At 44.6% G+C, this 15,659-nt stretch overlaps 1 protein-coding gene across 1 annotated transcript in view; it reads left to right on the top strand.

Moving 5' to 3' along the window:
* LOC117579365 (poly(rC)-binding protein 3) overlaps positions 1-15,659 on the top strand; it is an 81,921-nt gene that overhangs the window by 14,265 nt on the left and 51,997 nt on the right. The window lies entirely within an intron of this gene.

Here is a 15,659-nt window from a genome sequence, read left to right as displayed (position 1 = left end):
CTCTGTCTCACTGCCCCTACAAATGATTTGCTAGCACGCTTTTGGGCGGAGCCCTTTTGGGGTAAAAAACGAAGAAAATAAAATGTGTTCCGCCTAGTTGGGCTTTTTGGTTTTGCTTGTTGTTGGTAGGTTTTGTGGGCTCCGCTCCTTTTCGGGTAATCACAATCATTAAAATAAATAATATACAAACAAGGCAGGACCGTACCGTACCGCCAACCTGCTGCTGCTACATGCCCCTGACTTTTCAGTTTTTTTTTCCAGGTTTTCCTTTGGTTCTTGTTCTGCTTCTGCATCCACTTCCTTTGGCTGCCTTTTGCCATTTAAATTTCAACTCTAATTCAATTTCTTTTGCCGCTGAGTTGGCCTTTTTTCGCTGTCCAAGTTTCGCTCCCGTGTTTCTGCTCCGTCTAGGCTGGTCGGGAAAAATATCAAAATAATGGAATCGTATTTGAGTTGAAGGAAAACGTAAGCATGATTATTATGAAGCCACTGAAAGTTAATTTTATTGCAGGCCAAATGGCATGAGGAAGGAATGGAGTTTCCGACGGCAGATGGGGGCCGTGAGGTGAGAACTATTCAAGCGCGCATTCATTTGCCTTCCCTTCTGGCGGCTGGGGTCTCCCTGCTGCTTTTGCTGTTTGCTGGAGTGAGCTGAGCCAGTACGTTGCATGCTTCAATGGTCGCGCAAAACATGCCATCATCATCATCATCATCAAAGGGAAATTAACCTAAACGGCCATGAAGCTGCCACTGCCACTGCCACTGGCTCCAGCTCAGGCTCAGGCTCCAGCTCTGGTTCTGGCCTGGCTCTGGCTCTGACTCTGCGGCGGCTTTACACGTCCAAAGACCACAGCCTGAACCACTGCTAACCCGCATTCTTGCTGATTATGAGGTTCACTTGCTTTTCTGAAACTGCAATCTGCTGTGAAAAGTCTTCCTTCCTTCCTTCCTGCCAGCCCTGCCTCTGGCTGTAGTTTGTCCAACTCCAAGGGGTACGGGAGAGCCATGGATAGCCGTTGATTCGGTTGCTAATTGTGGCCCTCTTCGGCTTGGTTTAACTGCGCTAATTGAACTACTCTTGCTAGTCAGCTCAGCCTCTGAATGCCCCTGAAAGGTGTTTAGTGAGGCGAACTTTTTGGAGATTTGCGATTGCCACACACATCTGTGTGATGATGTGATTGCTTGGAATCGACAGCGCTTCATGCTGCGATGGATGCCAAAAGGGGTTTTTGCTGCTTCGCTAATGTCTATACACATATTCACGGGATAGCGGTAAATGGGAACAAGAAATGAAACAGCAACAAATTACATTTACGTTCGCTGCAGCTGGCACTTCAATTCTCTTTTGTGCTAGCCTTCGCCTTCGCCTTAGTCGCGGTCGCTCCGCTACCTGCTCGGCTAGGGCACTCTCTTTGGCGATTTACAGTAATTAACGGTACCTATTCTCAGTCACACTTAAAGTGCAGCTATGAATGTCGTTTAATACTGATGGCCTTTTGCGTAGTGTTTGTTGCATTGGCACATCCATCTATTAATATTTCGTCCATCTTGGTCCCCTGGGGCTGTGCATCGCCTCATTTCACTTTGACACACATTTCCGCCACAAAGCGGTTGTGGGTTGTGTCTCTTCACCCGCCCCCTAATTACCTCGGGAGAGTGTCCAAAAATCTGCGGCCGCTTTGGAGCCAAAGGGTGTGGACTGTGCACGGCGAGGGGGGTATTGTGGTTTGGCTTCGCGGTTGACACTGTTTAGACGGTGTAGATTCAGGGGATCCGCAATCGTGCTCACCGTTAAATGAAGCAAGTGCACACCCAGGGGGGTTGTGGCTGTGACACGCGGTGACACGGGCGCCGGGCCTTATTTAAGGATTTTGTACTTAACGCCATGTTGAGCAGAGCAGAGCACATCGCAGAGCAGAAACAAGCAGCATATTGATAAAAATAGTCATTAAAAGGGTTGTTCTTCCTGTTCTCTCGGGTGCCACGCCCCCTCCTTCCACTGGCCTGCACTGACAGCCTTTGTGCTTTTATAAATACATTTTAATTTAGCTTTGTGCATTGAAACATATTTAAATTAAGGAGCAGCGGCTTGTAAAATGCGCCCCCCCTCCCCCCCCCCACACACGACCGTGCCACCCACATGAGGGGGCAGGGGCAGTGGCAGAAGCAGGAGCAGGGCAGAGTTTTTCCAATAGGGTTTTTGTCATTGTCCAATGGGCAACGCCTCCGAACAGCACTGGACTGGACTTATTTGCGCTGCCAAGCGTGCTCAATTGTGAGAGGCCCCCCGATTGTCCTCCGGTCCAGAGTCCGGACTCTGCCGCCCGCCTGTCATCCGTTCGATAAAATTAAAACGTCTGCTCATGTGGACGGATGCCGCCCGGACCAAAGTTTGCTCCTTTGTTTATCGACTTGGTTATGTCCTGCCGCACCACGTCCTTCGCTCCACTTCCTTTTCAGCTCACTTGGATTGCTCATTCGCTTGGGGTACGTTACAGTTCTGAAACGGCAGTGGATGACCTCATCTCCATATGCTGGAAGGAGTCCTTAGGCATTCTCATAGGGGTACAGTATCAATCTCGGAAGGGGACGCATAATGATCTAAAAGATCTTCCATGGGAACCCAAAGGAACGCTCGTTCTTCTTCCACTTCCAATAGATTGCCAATTTATTGCCAATAAAGTTAATATCCATCTCTAAAGGGACACTCTTTATTCGACTATTTTTGCTCTCCTCCTTTCTCTCTCTCTCTCTATCTCTCTCTGTGTGGTTACAAGTTTCCTTGTTCCTTTGCATCAGCATCGAGAATGGGATGGGATGTGCCCAGGAGCTGATGAATTTACATGCCATTTTTTATGGCAACAATTTTGCCAGCTCTTCACTTCACTTATTTATCGATAATTGGAAACTGCGGCAACCCTGTCACCCCGCCAGCCAACAATAACGGTGGCTAAAAGAGACAGAGGGAGAGCGAGAGTGAGAGGATTTTGCATATGGCACTCATTGAACACATTATCGGATAGCTTCTGGCCCCTGCCCGTCTATACGGCCACTCGGACGGTGGTTCGGTTTGATACTCTCTGATTCATTGGACCCAACAATGCGAGTCTGAAAATGTCATTATTTCGCAAGCAAGGATGAAAGGAAGGAAGGAAGGATGGACGGAACGAGGAGACAGTTTGCAACAATTCCTCACTCGTGACAATCACTCGAGCCCGCCCCACAGCTGGAGCTTTGGCTGTGGCTGCTGCACTTTTCTGATAAGCGTTGATTCCACGTGCCGCCCCCGCCACTGGGGCAGGGCACATTGTGTTGCATCGTCTGGCTGGCTAATGAGTTGCTAATTAGACTTGTGTGTGTCTGTCTGTGTGTGTGCTTAAAAGTGGCTTTAAATGACAGCGTGTTGCCTGATGGCCGATTCGAGTTGCAATTAGATGACGTGCGACTCTGCTCCACCCTGCAGCATCCCGCAGTTGATGAGTCATGGTCGTGTCTTGGCTTAAACCTCACAGCTTTACGCTTTAAAGGTGCTTCAGCAATTAGTTTGGAATTCATTTTGGCACTTGAAAGCATCATCAACGTCGTCATTGGTGCTGGTTCTGGCTCTGGTTCTGGTTCTGATTCTGGCTATGATGACCACTCAATGCAATGCCACTTGATTATCAGGCCAATGCTTGATTTCCCATCAAGTGCAGCACTGCTCTCCCCCTCTCCCCCTCTCTCGCTCTCTCGCTCTGACTGTCCTTGTCTCAAGGCAACTTTCACTTAACCGCAGGCTGCTGGCAGGGCCAAAAGTAAGCCAAGTGAAAGCCCTACCTACCCATCAGCCCTAAGCCCCAATGCCATTTAAAGCTTTTTATTTTTTCTGCCTCACCCGCCCTGCTGCATAATCGTATCATAATCATAATTATAATCCTTTCAAATCGTGTAATTAAAATGTATGCATATAATGCTTTCAATTATGAATGCGGAGTGGAAAGCGAGAGAATGCGAACGGGAATCCTAAATGGGCATTGGGATGCTATGCTATGGGAAATGTTATTTACATGTCTCTCTCTCGCTCTCTCTCTCACTCTCTGCTGTCCCTCTGCTCTCACCCTCGCAGATGAAGATAAATTGAAATTTCATTAAGAAAGTTGTGTTAAAGGGCGAGATGGCATACGAGTTTATGAAGCATTTCCAGCAGCTCAGAGCTCTCCAGTGCTCTCTCTCTGACGGCAGGCAGCCTTCGTGTCACTTCAAATTTGAAATGTGTAATGGCTGACTTGTGTGCGAGTGTGTGTGTGTCCGTGTACGTGTGTACGTGTGTGTGTGTAGGCGCACTTCAGCGACTTAATTGTGTCGCGTTAACGTCAAACACATGCAACAAACATGAGCAAACAAATGCCTTTCCGTGTGCATATGCCTGTATGACTGTGTTCACTCTGTGCGTGTGTGTGTGTGTCAGGACACCGTGTTGACAGATTCAACCACCCAAACAAAAAAGCCTGCGCTCCATACCCCCCCTCCATACGCCCCTAACATACAAAGCCACTCTTTTATTTTATAGAAGAAGCAGCTGGGGAAAAAAAAACCGGTCCCATGCAAAACACACACTCACTCAAGCGGCAAAACATATCCGCACACATCCGTTATAGCCACGCCCCCACACTCCATACACCCACATCCACATCCACCTTTTGTTTCGGAGCACAGCCTCCAGCCCATTGCCACCTGTCATAAATTTGCATGCGCGCAAAAGGTTGAGCCTCATAAAACATATTTTCCTTAAATGAATTTGAGTCGTTGATGAAATACCCTCTAAATGCGGAAATTGCAAGAGATTGCGCTATCGATAAGTTATCGCTGGGAATCGATCACTCTCGATAAGCAATTGCTGCCTTTTCATCCATGCTGCTGCAAATGCTGCTGCCTGAGCTGGCGGAGCCTCACCTGGGTTAAGGCAATGACTGCAACATTTTGGATGGGCAATACAAACGAGTATCGCATAACAGCAGCTGTTCCCCACACTTGCACGTACACTCAGGCAGAGTGAGAGTCAGAGTCAGAGTCAGACGAGAGCTTATGCATAATAGACGTATGTACATATGTACTCTTCACTCTCTAGTGTGGGTACAAGTACGTGAAAGGCTGGAAAATCCATTTCCATAACCCGACTCGGAACTTTGACGCCGATTATGACAATGCTAGAAATAGCGCGAGAATATGGAAATGTTCAATCAGGGCCAGTGCACTGGCCAATCGGTGGGCCATTGTGCGATGCAAATTGAATTTTCAATTTGGACAAAAGTCGATCTGCTGCTCTGCCTGGGATGATGATGATGGTGTGGCTGCTGATAAGTTTTAAGCCTTCGAGTGCTAATCAAAAGCTGACTGGGCAATCAATTAAGAGTCCCAGTTCTCGTTTAATGAAGTTTTTCTTTCCTTTTCGATGGCTCCAGCCTGTTGCTTGTCCTCCAGCTATGCAGCAGCAAGAAGCGCATCAAGAGAGAGAGAGGGAGGGAAGAGTACAAAAAGTGAAAGGCAGCAGTAGCAGTTTGTTCCACCTTCTTACCCGGCTTCCACTCGTATTCGCTGACTCCAATGCCTGCTGCGGCCAGTTGACAGTTTCATTAGTTGGTTTACATGGTCGTGCAGGGAGGTGTTGCTGTAGATGGGGATTGTTTGCATTGTATCGCCATGTTGTGCAGGATATTGGCTGACATTCTCTCTCTCTCTCTGCTTGTGTGTAAGGAAGGGAACGTGCATACCATACAAACATACCATGCAGGCACTCGCACTCTTATGTCGATGTGGGTGGACGTGTACTGCTGTTGGTAATGGCGTTGGTCTGTTCTCTTGTCTTGTCTTGTTGTGGCACACACCGGAAGTCGACTGATAAGTTTAGTTGACATGGAGCCCACTCTCTCCCACTCTCCCTCGCTTCCTGACATCACAAGTTTAACCAGCTGAAAGCCTTCGCAAGTTGATATAAATCTTAACTTCTTCACAAAGCTGTCTGTCGCTCGCTTTGTGTGCGGTTGCTTCAATAAACCAAACTATGGCCAAAGTTTGATGGAATATTAATAGACCCAGGCCGAGGCTTATCCTCTCACAACCCGAAAACTATTCCCACTTTTAACCCTTTGCTTTGAGTGGGCCCAAATCCCACAAACAATCATTGGCAATCGCCCAATCGCAGTCCCAATCGAACACGTCTAACGCACGGCAGACACAATATTTTCATTTCGTTTTTGTTCCCGAGCGTTCGCTCTGGTGACCCATAAAAAACGGCAACCCAAACGTGGAGAGGTCCGCATCCATCTGTTGACCAAGAAGGTATCCATGCAAAATTGAACAGGCTCCTGGCTGTCAGTTGCAGCTACCTGAAGGCGTGGACCGAACATTCCCAACACACAGCAGCCCGAGCCCCCATTGTTCTTCATCCCCATTCTGCCTCCTCTCGTCGTCTTTCTGCATATGCATGAGCTTTTGCTGTGGGCTTGGCTAGGCAAACACGCAAATGTAGTCTCTGTGCATGTCCAGGCCACCGCCGCCCGACCTGACCTCCTCCTCTCCCCTGTGTGCATGTGCCATGGTCATCATCGAGAGAGTTTGCCACACGACCCGCTTGTCCCTGTGTGTGTGTTGTGTGTGTGGTGTGTGCCAAGGAATGTTTGCTTGTGCCTATAAAAGTGAACGGAAGTTAATACGTTTACCGTTTGCTTATACCCTTCAGCAGTCAGGGTGTGACGGACAACGCACAGAATAACTCCTCAGCAAATGCTTCTCCTGCTGCTGCATCATAATCTGTTATAATAGCAGATTATTTGCCCCCTTTGGTTCCCCCTTTACTTAAACACAATTTAGATTTTCATCGAGACAACATTTAAAGGCAAATACAAGGGATAATCGATTAATGTCTTATTTTTGTAAGATGCAAAATAACGTTCAATTTCATCCTGAATATTTTTACTCGGGGCCTTCTTTTGATCTTTCGTATAGCTCCGATCCTTCCCTTCCCTTCCCAAATAAGTTCCCTCAAGTAAATTGAAATTTGTAAGGTGTCATTCTACCTCAAAAAGCGGCTAGTTTCGGGCAACTTTTCAATGGATAAAGTTTAGTTTTCTTCATTTTTAATACCTTTTCTGCTGTCATAGAACAATAATTTTAATTAATACTAAACGTATTTGTTGCAAAGTGTAACAAGTAAATAAGGCTTCATGCGCAGAACGATCAGTAAGAGAGCATCAATCAGTCCATCAATCACATACCGAGTCTTGCTATTGCCATCTCTGTCTAGTGCTGTGCAGGTGGCGCCACCATCTACATTGTTTCACCCTGGCGCCTGGCGCTGTGTTTGCTCCTTGTCGTTGTTTTTGGATGCCGCACACAGGACCCAGGACCCAGGACCCGAAATTGAATTGCGTTAATACGCTTATGGCGTATACGATTATGGAGAATGGCGAATGGAAACGGGATACCGGATAGGGGATACAGGGCAGGCCGGAACCGGGGGGAGGCTGTAATAAATGGCCAGAATAAAAATGCATATGAAAATCTATAATAAAAATAGGCATCAAATGGAGATTAAGTGCAGGCCAGCCAGGCACTTGGGACTGCCAGGTGGGCCGTCAGGTATGTATGTACATATTTATGTACATATGTAGGTGCACAATGAGAGTCCTGGATGGAGGGCTCCAAGGGATTCCTGGCTTATACAACATTTATGTGTGCCCAAACATGGCCGTAATTGTTATGCTGGCTTTATGGAATTGTCCTGGGTCGATTCCCTCCCTCTTGTTTATGCCGTTTATGGAGTGCTAGAGGGGCATACATAATTACTGGAAATTATAATGGCAGATTGCCCTCTCATACGGGAGGTCCTGACTTTTGCTTAACACATTTCTTTCGCTGTTCCATTCCTGCTGCTTTTTTTTGCTCTGGCATTCGGCATGAGCCAAATGAATCCGACTTGTTCATTGTCGTTGTCGTCCCTGGATGAAATTGCAATATTATGTACGAGTATTAGTTCTCCCCCCAGTCTCTCTGCTGGCACCTGCTCCGACTTCGACTACGACTACGACTTCGACTCTGGCCTGAGCTGCCAGCTCCTTTGACATTTTCTTAATACACTAAAAGCCAACGTCATAGTTCAGAGAGGAGAGTGGAGTGGAGTCGAGTCGAGCGGCACTTAGTCAACGGCAAATGCAACTGCAGCTTCCGCCACTCCTGCCAGCCCACATGCACTTCCTGTCATCCTGCCATTCCTTCCTCTATATCCGCTTGCTATCTGCCCTATACGTAAGTATTTCTTCTTATAATATTTCCACTTTGATTCAATTTCTTAATACCTTTAAGTTAACATCCGCTTTGGCAGGGACCTTCTTACTCCACCGAGAAGACATCCTGCGGTGCACAGAGAGAGGCAGAGAGAGAGAGAGAGAGAGCAAAGCGGAGGCTTCCTGCGAGCGAGAGAAGAGAGCTCTGTGGCATTATCCTTGCAATCAGCGTAACAGCGTAAATCACACACACACACAGCAAGAACTATTAGAATAGTTGACACAGAGAGAGAGAGAGAGAGAGAGAGGCAGATTCCGGAGACGTAGACTGCGGCAGGGACAGCGACAGAGACACAGCTAAAAATGGCATCGGGAAATGATGCTCGCCTGGTTTGGAGCATCCTTTTGTATTATGGATGTCACAGTAACACGCCAGCAAACACTGCACACGCAGGACACACAGTTCCCCCGCACCACCTCTCATACCACTCACACTTGTCCATCATCATCATCATCATCATCATCAGCACCGTTGTCCTGGCTCTGCCTTGCACTTTTGGTCCGGACACCGCGTCGTCCGCATCGTCGCCACACTGACGGATATGCCGGTGCTTGTGTCAAACGCTTGTCATTTTATTCTGCCACACCCAGACCCACACCTCCTGCCACAATCTATACTCAGACTGTACGGTGTCGTCTCGTCCGTTCCCCTTTTATCGGCTTAAGATGCGAAAATTGCAAATAAATACGCTAAAGTTGTTCCACTCGGGGCACTTCCCTTTGGCACTGCTGCTAAATTATTTACTTGGTTTTTATTTGACGTTAAACGTTCGGGACGACTTCAAGCTTCGATTGTCCAAGTGTGCACGGAAAGGTACACCGCGAGAAATGCAGCAAGAAAACATCTTTCTGGGTGATTGCTTCTGCAACAAAAAGTTGTGCCACGCAGGGCTTATCTCTTATCTTCCTTCACCTATGTAAGCTTTGGCTGTGATCGCGTTCCCATCATGCCCATTACTTGTGCCTCTCTTAATTCACTGTTGAACTCCTCGATGCTACTTGTTTTTCATCAAAAGAAAGTTCAGTGTCCTTGGTGTGTAAGCTTTAGATACAAATAAATGCGTGCGAGATACAATTCTGATCGTTAGCTCAATGGCTCGTGCCATTTGCTATCCTGGGAATCCCCCTCAAAGACACCCACACATACACACAGACACACAAATCCCCCGCCTTAGCAGTAGTTGGCCATGTTCATGCTCCGAGTGTCCCGAGTGCTGTCCAAATAATGGCTGGCAGCCCATCCAGCCATCCATCGTTTGAGATTTCAGATGGAAGTCTGGCTTATGTTTGAGTGCGAGCATGCAGACCCGATGGAAGCTCTGCCCAAATTTTTTGGGGAGACTTGTTTGACTTTGTGTCGAAGTGGAAGTGCAATTTCCAGGGCGGAAAGTTCTTTGTTTGTTATCGATAAATATTCATTTATCCATCGATTGTTGGGAAGAGCACACAGCCACCCGTTGTCCCCCCCTCTAAAAACAAAGATCCGACATGTCCAGGAGCAAGCGTCCAACACCTACGTACAACCCCTCGGAAAACGCTTTTCCGCGCGGCATGTGTCGGCGTTTGACACATTTCATTTAAAGTTTTTTTTATCCTTTGTTCCTGCCGCGGTCCCCGACCCATTGTCCACTCAAATGTGAAAAACCTATCGAGTTTGCATTCAATTTCCTAGCTTCTTTTTTTGTTTTGGGTCCATTTCCCAGCCACGTGCGACGCTCCATGAGAACTTTCCACTACAAAACGGTGCCGGAGACGAGAAGGGTTTGGCAAACACAGCAGGAAGCTGTCGGCAAGGGGTTAAGGCGAGATAATTAGTTACTTTGTCTCCTTGTGGTTGCTGTGGATCTCGTCTCGTCTCGTCTCCCAGCCTGTCCTTTCCTCTCCTTTGCTCTACTCGTCGCCCATGGACCGTTTCTCCAGCTCCTGCTCCACTTCTATCTCAATTTTTGTCTGTTGAAGCGGATTTGTAGTTCTCGGCGCGTGCCTTAGTCCAGTTGAGGCCCAGCACGGAGTTGGAGGAGGACGAAGCAGGGTTAAGAGGACGAATTTGGTTTCTGTCTGTCTCGTCCTGGTATTTGTATTGGTTGAGTGTATTTGCTGATGCTCTCTACGGTCTGTAGGGTTAATTGAATTTGCTTTTGAGGTTCCCCTCTATCAGGGGATAACCAGCCGAAGGCAGGGAGGTACGGTCCAAGGGTTTGGGTGGTTGCTTTTTGCCACATATAAAACTGATTTATAAATATTCATGAACTGACCTCACAATTGATTGCCGCAAAAGCAGTAGACACTACAAATTCTACACAGAATTGTCATCTCATGAAAGAGTTTTGAATACGATTGACTGAAGCGAAAGCCATTGAATGGAGGAGCCTACAAACAGGCGTAGAACAAGGCTAAGCCAGGCCAAAATTCGATGAATGGTTCGGAAAATAAGTAGATTAAACATAGGCACAGTACGAGGTGCATTTCAATTGGTTCAGAACCAAGCTTCTTTGTAGCCAAAGGATGATTTCTGTGATGTACGTTGCCCCATATCAAATCCATAGAATTTTCTAATGGTCCTTGCTTTCTCTTAAATTAAATTTATTGTTCATTTGATTCCAGATTTTCCAAGTTAATTAAATGACTGAGCATTTGCGACTTTTCAGGGGTATTTGTTGTGTTTATTTTTTGCATTCAAATTTCTACAAATTGATATATGAAATAAAATGCTCAAATATTTGCATTTCATTGAACTGCTAATCTGTCCAAGGCCACTGGGGCGTGAAGACAAGTCAAACAAATTTGCATAAACCATACAGCAAAATGCGAATGTTGCAAATATATATTTACTCGTAGAAACTACGATGAAAACCACAACGGATATTATCCCTCTTTAGGGGTTTCTCTCATCCTTTTTCTCCTTTTTTGTATTTTGTATTTTGACTTTTCTGCTTTTTGGGGTTAAAAACTTTTTAGTTGGCCTTTAACAACATTTTCAACTTTTTTTCGGTTGTGTGTATACAATTTTGTGGCAAATTAAATACACAAACGAAGCGTGCCAGACACACACACACACACACACACACCGCACACTCCAGCACTCCAGCACTCACATACATACATATTTTCCATGCGAATGCCGGGCGCAGCAAAGTATGCAACACAAATGTCGACCCTCGCGCTTTGCGTGTGGCACATTTAAAGCCCATCACTGAAGCAGTGTGGAGCAGAAGGAGGAGGAATCGTTGCTTTAATACGAGGTGCGTGTGTGGAAAAGCTGGGTGGAAATTAGTGGGGGGTTCGGGTGCTTAGAAGTTGCTGTGAACATGTGGTGAAACATTTTAGCGAATTATGGTCTGAGCAGTCAATCAAGGAAATGTTCAAGGACCGGTAGGACGGGGTTGTGATTAATGGATATTTCTAGATGAGTTATTTTTTATTTCCACTGATCTCCAGGAATTTAGGCTACACAAAGATTCGAAACATAATCTGACCTAAGACGGAGATGCAACAAATTGCAGAGAAAATATGTAAATATATTTTTGTTAAGGCTCAAGCTCTAATAATCCTTTAAGCAAATGTTCTTAAATTGTATCTAAAGGGATTTTTATTAAATGCAATAGCTACTTTTCTCTTTCCTTTCCACAGAACCACAATCAATTGAAAACATTTTGCTAAGAAAGTAAGTGAAATCAATTTCTGAATATTTGCATAAAATTTAATTTGAAACCAAAGAGTGTATCCCAAAGTCTGTGCTTTTCTGCTGAAACTGAATCATCTATTAGGGGAATTTGTGTGCTCCAGCTAAGGTTTGTTCATCTTTCTGTGGATTTGACAGACACAAAAGTTTTGCCTTCAATTTAGTTAATTGAGAGGCTCACATGTACCAGGACCTGCTCCTGCTCCTGCTGCTGATCGCATTTTCATCATGCTCTGTGGGGACTATTTAACTTTTCTTAAGTTTCTCCCTCCCTGGCAACTTTTGTTCACGCACTATTCAACACTTTTATTTCCATTTCTTTATTTTGCGTGCGTATGCGTTTGCCTTTTTTGGTTGTCAGGGCCAAAAGTTGAGCTCTTTCTTGGCTTTTGGACTCCTACTTAGTCTTATCAATACTTTGACTAAGTTGCAGCACAGACAGCAGACATAAGGAAGCTGTCCTGTCCGAGCCAAGTGCTGTCCCCTGGCCAGACCTGCTCATAATATATTTTAAGAGATAGGCAAAACATTAAGCGGATTAGTTTTCCTGCTTCGTCTGGCCTCTACATTCGCATGGATCCAAAAGCAAAAGCAAAGGAAAATCAGCAAAGGAAGTTCAGGTGGGTCAGAGACCATTAGTTGTGTGTCGTCCGAGGCAGGCTCCTGCGAAGGGAGCGAGAGCTGCAGCTCGGGCTAGTTATAAATTGTTGGCTATTAGTTAAATGAACTTGCCGCTTTGGCCATTTCAGTTAGCAACCACTAAGCCACTGAAAGAGGCTCACTCGAATAGATTTACATTTAAACGCTAAGAACCCAAGAACTTAAAGCTTATGAAAGGTGGGGACACAAGGATGCGGCGTGGTAAATAATTAAATTCAAATGCCAGAATAATAGCTGAAGGGCAAAACTATAATCTGTGCAAAATGTAAGGAACATTTCCGCTTCTCCATGGGTTCCATTGGTTCTCCCAGCCAGAAAAACACAATCTCCAATAATGTTTATGCATTGAAAATTTAAATTGATTATGGAATCAGATTTGCATAATCCCAAATGGATAATGAGTGGATTAGGCAGTTGATTTAGGGACTCGCTTCCACTGGCAGCATGGGGCACGGGCAGCAAAGGACTCCAAATCGATGGCAATCGATGGTTTTATTGAACATTTTAGCCACATTTCATGACAATTAGAGTTCATTCAAAATTCAAAAGCGACCTAATTTCCCGCTCACCTCCCACGATTTTCAGCTTTTTGGCATAGAAACGTTTTCGTACTTTGTGGGTTTGTGTCAAAGTTTTTCCACCTGAACTTTATTCTTTCAGTTATTTATGGAAATGCAATTATTTTTTTATCAGGTGACAAAGTGCCAGAGTGGGTCAGGGGGTCAGGGCTCAGTGTTCAGTGTTCAGTGTTCAGGTTTCAGGTGGAAATGAAAGGGATAACATGCACACACGCAGTCAAATGAGATTAACAATAATATAATTAAAACTCTGGGGCTTAATGCATTTCGCATGTAACGGGATGCGGATGCGGATGCGGATGCGGATGCTCCTGCGATGGCAGTCCTGAGCATCAGGTTCATCTTATCCAGCAGTGGAGTGCATTTTTTTTGTTTCTGCAATTTTTTTTCCACCTGAAATGAAATTTAATTAAGTTTTGCACTTATCGTTTTTACAACACACACACACACACACACAGCGAACAAAGCCGCAGGACCCTTTCTCTCGCTCTCTCCAAATGCCACGCCCACCATTTTATAGTATTTTTTACTAAAGTATTTTTGCATGCAACTATTTTTGTACCTTTAGCCTTCTTTATTTTCATTCAATTAATTGACTTTTGTTTTTGTTATTTCTGCCCACACACAGCTGCAAACATTTATTTATAAATAAATACGCGTACATCCATGCATGCCTGTGGGGTTTATGGCAGAGAAAATCTCTTCTGTGCGGAGGCAAAACTTTGTACATTTTTTAGCATTTTTTGCACTATTTTAATCGGATTTATGCATTCTGCTTATGTGTGGAAAATTCCTTCTCTCTCTCTCTTTCTCTTTCTATTGTAGAATTTGAATAATTGTAGTTCTTTGTTTTACATTTTGTTTGTGCTTCAATAAATGCCAACTAAGTCGTAGATTTTCTCAGGTTTCGTAGACCAAAAAACAAGTAGAATTAAGTTCTTCTTGCAGAAAAAACCTAAAAAAAAATAGAAAATTTACTTCTTGGCATAAGAAAACATTTTAATAAAATATTTCAGAGTCGAAAGCAAAGAGCAACTTTTTTTGTTCTATGTTTTAGTTTATAATCTCATCTGGATTTGGATTACTTCTGAAAGTGGAATGGAAACCTCTGTCATGGAACTCTCTCTTTAGTAGCCACCGAACCCTGTATAGAAGAACACATAGAGTCGAAAAAAATAGGTTCCTACCATTCCTTAATGTTCCTAACTTTTTAATAATTTAGAAATGTTTGATTTTCATTTCAACTCCTCGTAATTGGAAACATTCATAAAATTCCTTTGATTATACGAACCAGGAAGATTATGTGTAAAATTGCTTCCAAGTCCTAGCTATAATTGCATTTACTTTTCTCCATTTCTCACATTCTGTTGAATTTTAATTCCCGTTTTCATTTGAGCTTTCTCCGAAAAAGCTCTTCCCTTCGACCTGGAATTTCCTCCCCCTTCTACCCCTGCACTATTATTTCGTTCATATTTGATGTGTTCCAAAGAAAACCTTTTGCTTTCGGTGTTTGCTGCAATTCTCAACTAATTTGCCACCGAATGACCTTCAGAGTGTCGGATGAGGAGACGGGAGACGGGGAAGCACTGGAACTGCAGTTGGATTCTAATTGGAAATTCGTGTTTATATTTTGATTTGGTTTTTCTGCTGGTTCTATTTTAATGAACTGCAAATATTTGTGTGTAATCCTTATGTTGTTGCTGTTTTCCCTGCTATTTGTCGTAATATTAATTACATAATTTAATTTGAAGCCAATTTACCGTTATGTTTTAATCCCACTCATTAATTTGAATTGCGGGATGCAGAGAGAGAGAGAGAGAGAGAGAGAGAGAGAGAGTAATGCGTAATGCAATTCCCGTTAACCTTTAAAGCCCTCGCAATGCGAATACAAAGACATATCGTGGGCTGCTAGAGCTTTTCCTGGGAACAGCACTACACTCCCCAGAGAGGAATAAATTATCAGGAAATGGTTTCATAATTGAAAAATACACGGAGAACATGAGCTGGGCAGATCTGATAGATTATTCAACAATCAGTCAATACTGACAGAAAGATGTCCACAGATGTATCAACAAATTAATTAAGATCTAAGATCTACTTAGATCTTGTGTCTACAACACAAATATGATCATGATATTTGGTACAACTCCACTCAGATATGTTAGGGTGCACTCAAATATCCTGGCTAGGTAGCAGAAGTGTTGTGTGCAAAAGAACTCAGAATCAGACTACAAAATCCTATCTCAAAACTCAAAACAGGAGGAACACTCACACTCCGATGTTATTGCTCTTTGCTCAATAAGACAACCATGCGCATGTGGCGGTGCAAGCGAGACAACCATAGTGTGCCCCCACAAAAGAGCAGCACCGCGCTCGGAGTTTTCCAATAGCTAGATTTTGTGAGTGTAAAATCGCACT

Source organism: Drosophila guanche, unplaced genomic scaffold, assembly GCF_900245975.1.
Source record: "Drosophila guanche unplaced genomic scaffold, DGUA_6, whole genome shotgun sequence".
NCBI classification, from domain to species: Eukaryota; Metazoa; Arthropoda; class Insecta; order Diptera; family Drosophilidae; genus Drosophila; species Drosophila guanche.
Note: the sequence above shows the minus strand (reverse complement) of the source record. Positions and strands in the feature narration are given on the sequence as shown.